The sequence below is a fragment of the Trichomycterus rosablanca genome, assembly GCF_030014385.1.
Source record: "Trichomycterus rosablanca isolate fTriRos1 chromosome 3 unlocalized genomic scaffold, fTriRos1.hap1 SUPER_3_unloc_1, whole genome shotgun sequence".
NCBI classification, from domain to species: Eukaryota; Metazoa; Chordata; class Actinopteri; order Siluriformes; family Trichomycteridae; genus Trichomycterus; species Trichomycterus rosablanca.
The window spans coordinates 222501-227500 of NW_026946942.1; the positions used below are offsets into that span (position 1 = coordinate 222501).

General features: G+C 36.4%; 1 protein-coding gene across 1 annotated transcript in view; it reads right to left on the bottom strand.

The window, feature by feature from the left end:
- LOC134304385 (NACHT, LRR and PYD domains-containing protein 3-like) overlaps nt 1-5000 on the bottom strand; it is a 92582-nt gene that overhangs the window by 6382 nt on the left and 81200 nt on the right. The window lies entirely within an intron of this gene.

Consider the following 5000-nt stretch of genomic DNA (forward strand, 5'->3'; position numbering starts at 1 on the left):
GTAAATATCGAGAAAGGAAGTTTTATTTTACAGTACAAAGGACGGCTAATCACAGGAAAAGATGCTAACTCTTTTGGGGAACAAGATTTCAAACACAATAGAGAAATTGTTTGGTGAGCACTCAGATTTTTTTTTATGTAGGTTTATAAAAGCTCTGTTTCTTGCTTTCACAGAAAGTGTGAAGGTTAGATCATTTGTAGTTTTAAGGTTGGAAAAATTAATTGATTGATTAATTTTTTTTTAAATTACTACTAATTATTTTGTTTTCAACAGCATTGATGCCACTGATGATGATGGATCCTTCAAGAAACGTAACAATTCAAGACCATCTTGAATCAGACATCCCGATAAATAAATATTTCACTCATTGCAGTCTATTCATAATTAGATCAGCTCAACATTGTGGCAGTTATGAGGGATGTGTGTTTGTATACCTGACTTGAGACTGCTTTATAAGAACACAGTTTGGTTTGTGAGGACTTGGTACAAAAGTCAGCACAGTTTCCTGAAGCACAGAAACAGTGATCATTACAGTACTTGTAACACTTTGAGGAGTGATTTAGATGTCATTTCATATTTGTATTCATTATGTTTAAATTGTGCTCTGTACGATCTATGTACAGTCAGTAGGCTAAGTAGTTTGTGTAAGAGTAGACGTGACACATGGCTGGTTTGTGAGGACATGATTGGGTTTGTAAGGACTGAACACGGCTTTGTTTATAGTGTATTTGTAGATAAAGTTAGTGACCATTAACGTTTTGCATGGTTTCATTAAGGATTACTTCCTACTGGTCTATAAGAGCAGGGATTGGTTTATAAGGGTTACCACAACATAACTATTTTCTGTAGTTGTCTGAATCAGCCAAGTAGTTTGTGTATGAGTGGACGTGACTCATGTCATGTTCTCACAAACCAGCCATTTGTCATGTGTACTCATACACAAACTACTTATAAAGCAGTCTTAAGTCAGATGTCTCTGTTGCACTAAGAGTTACATGTAAATGCGGATTAAAGAGCTTTTCAGAGAACAATGTTACAAGAGGCTTTTCTAATGGCATCTACAGAGATAAACAACAAAACATATTTGTTGAATACGTAAAAGAGTTAAATTTACATTAACCCTAACATGCATTATTTAAACCTACAGTCAGTATTTATTGATAAACCAAGGCATATAATTATGTATTTGCTCTGTCTGAGTGAAATATGGAATTTAAAATCAAATCCTCCATGTTCTTGAAATGGATGTTTGTCTATTTGTAGAGCACACCACAACTGATTTATACCCAGTTCTTAAATACTGACAAAATGTCATTACACCTCTTCAGGTTCCCCATTAACCCCTTATAAACCAATCCCTGCTCTTACAGACCAGTAGGAAGTAATCCTTAATGAAACCATGCAAAACGTTAATGGTCACTAACTTTATCTACAAATACACTATAAACAAAGCCGTGTTCAGTCCTTACAAACCCAATCATGTCCTCACAAACCAGCCATGTGTCACGTCTACTCTTACACAAACTACTTAGCCTACTGACTGTACATAGATCGTACAGAGCACAATTTAAACATAATGAATACAAATATGAAATGACATCTAAATCACTCCTCAAAGTGTTACAAGTACTGTAATGATCACTGTTTCTGTGCTTCAGGAAACTGTGCTGACTTTTGTACCAAGTCCTCACAAACCAAACTGTGTTCTTATAAAGCAGTCTCAAGTCAGGTATACCAATACATATCCCTCATAACTGCCACAATGTTGAGCTGATCTAATTATGAATAGACTGCAATGAGTGAAATATTTATTTACCAGGATGTCTGATTCAAGATGGTCTTGAATTGTTACGTTTCTTGAAGCAAACGCAGGGTCATCGTTTATCTAGTGAGAAAAAGGAGATAACACAATTGTTGTAGAGTACACCAACATGACTGTTGCAGAAATATCAATTAGAAGTAATCCTAAATAAAACCATGCAAAACGTTAAGTAACGATCACTAACTTTATCTACAAATACACTCTGAAGCTCAGCATTGTGTATAATTGTGTTGTGTAGTTGTCTGAATCAGCCAAGTAGTTTGTGTATGAGTGAACGTGACTGATGGCTGGTTTGTGAGGACATGATTGGGTTTGTAAGAGCTGGATGTGGGATTGTTCAGAGTGTATTTGTAGATAGTCAGTGATCGTTACTTGGTTTTATTTAGGATTACTTCTAATTTATATTTTTTTACAACAGTGTCGATGTTCTGTGTACATTTTATTTTGTACTTTTTTGCTCTTCATAAATAAGGGGATGGATCAAATGATTATTGCATTTGCTTCTCAAAGTGTCTTGTGTCATGACCATCTGGGGTTAGACATCCCAGTAAATAAATATTAGATTTTTAAAATCTGTTCCTAATTAGATAGGTTGAGCGTTGTGTCCTATTCTGTGCTCGACTAAGGCATTTGTGTGTTTTTGTATACCTGACTTAAAGCTGCTTCATAAGGTTTGCTGATTTTGTATTTCAGGATACTGTGTTGACTTTTGTACTAATACAGTGATCATTACAGTACTTGTAACACCTACAATATAGATACATACATCCACATGATTTATCACCATTATTTGTTATCCACATGCCACTTTATTATGCATGATTTATATTTGATTTTTCATAGACCTAGCAGGGTTTTTTTAGGGGTTCTTAATTGGAGACTGTAAAAGGTATAAGGACATGTTCATCAGCACTTAAGAACAACTGAAAACATTAGTTTTGGTGATTTTGAAAGTGGATTTTACTGTTTCTCTAGTGTGATTGGCGAATTTTTAACCTGATGACCAGTTATCAGTTGTTATTTGCCATATTTTTGAACTTGTCTACACAGTAGATAACAGTTTATTTTAGTTATGGAATAACTAAAGCTATAGAATAATGTTATTTGGTTCAAGTATTGAACCAGCTTTTAATACAAGAAATGGGTGTTACAGGTGTCTGTGGATTCTATATTCTGTTTGACTTTTTGGCTTTTTCATTGGTAGATGGTGTACCTGATACTACAGTGACAAGAAGGAAAGTAGTTCGGAGGCCATGGACAACAAAGGAGGTCCTTGCTGTAATGAGGCACTTCAAATATCGGTCGTATTCAAACCACAAAGGGTCGTTTGGCTTCAAAATTGGAGTGCGAGAAATGCAAGAAAGCAGAATTTCCCATTTTAGAAGGGCAAATTTTTTTGTTTAAAAAGTGTCTTAGATACTGTTTTTAAGATAGTTGTTCCTGTTGAAAACTACTTCCAATAGTCTCCTCGCAAAAATCCCTTTTGATGGTTTTGAGTTCCATATCAAAGGGTGTGAATACTTATGTACCTATTATGTTTAAATGTTTACATTTTTAAAAGATTTACAAAAATGTCTGAAAACATGTTTTCTCTTTGTCATTATGGGTTATTTCGTGTAGATTTTTTTTAAAGAAAACTAAACTCAAATCGGATTTCGACTATGTCTGTAACATAACAAAATGTGGGAAAAGTGAAGGGGTGTGAATACTTTCTGATGGCACTGTATATTTATATATTGATGACAGATTGGCCAAAACAAAGCTGTCTTTAAAATATTGGTTACATTAGATTGAAAAGACAGGCAGATTATGTGTCCTTTTATGCCTTTGATTGTCCTCTTAAGACAGTATCTGCTCATGTTTGTGTGTGTGTATGTGGTGTGTGCTGATAAACCATGCGTGTCCTTTTAAACACTCTTCAGGTCATGTCTCTCTAAGGCTGTAAAATGTCAGGTATATGATATTTCCATGATTTTAAAATAAAAAGGTGATTCTAATTTGGATGTATCTTTAGCAGGTGTGTTTTTGTGTGTTTGTGTGTGTGTGTGTTATAATCTCACCTCAGTATCTCCAGTTTACAGTGTGTGTGTGTGTGTGTGTGTGTGTGTGTGTGTGTGTGTGTGTGTTATAATCTCACCTCAGTATCTCCGGTTTAGAGTGTGTGTGTGTGTTTGTGTGTGTGTGTGTGTGAGTGTGTGTGTGTGTTATAATCTCACCTCAGTATCTCCAGTTTAGTGTGTGTGTGTGTGTGTTTGTGTGTGTGTGTTATAATCTCACCTCAGTATCTCCAGTTTAGTGTGTGTGTGTGTGTGTTTGTGTGTGTGTGTTATAATCTCACCTCAGTATCTCCAGTGTACAGTGTGTGTGTGTGTGTGTTATAATCTCACCTCAGTATCTCCAGTTTAGTGTGTGTGTGTGTGTGTGTGTGTGTGTTATAATCTCACCTCAGTATCTCCAGTTTAGTGTGTGTGTGTGTATGTGTGTGTGTGTGTGTGTGTGTGTGTGTGTGTGTGTTATAATCTCACCTCAGTATCTCCAGTTTAGTGTGTGTGTGTGTATGTGTGTGTGTGTGTGTGTGTGTGTGTGTGTGTGTTATAATCTCACCTCAGTATCTCCAGTGTACAGTGTGTGTGTGTGTGTGTGTGTGTGTGTGTGTGTGTGTGTGTGTGTGTTATAATCTCACCTCAGTATCTCCAGTTTAGTGTGTGTGTGTGTGTGTGTGTGTGTGTGTGTGTGTTATAATCTCACCTCAGTATCTCCAGTTTAGTGTGTGTGTGTGTGTGTGTGTGTTATAATCTCACCTCAGTATCTCCAGTTTAGTGTGTGTGTGTTTGTGTGTGTGTGTGTTATAATCTCACCTCAGTATCTCCAGTGTACAGTGTGTGTGTGTGTGTGTGTGTTATAATCTCACCTCAGTATCTCCAGTTTACAGTGTGTGTGTGTGTGTGTGTGTGTGTGTGTGTGTGGGTGTTATAATCTCACCTCAGTATCTCCAGTTTACAGTGTGTGTGTGTGTGTGTTATAATCTCACCTCAGTATCTCCAGTTTAGTGTGTGTGTGTGTGTGTGTGTTATAATCTCACCCCAGTATCTCCAGTGTATAGTGTGTGTGTGTGTGTTATAATCTCACCTCAGTATCTCCAGTGTACAGTGTGTGTGTGTGTGTGTGTGTGTGTGTT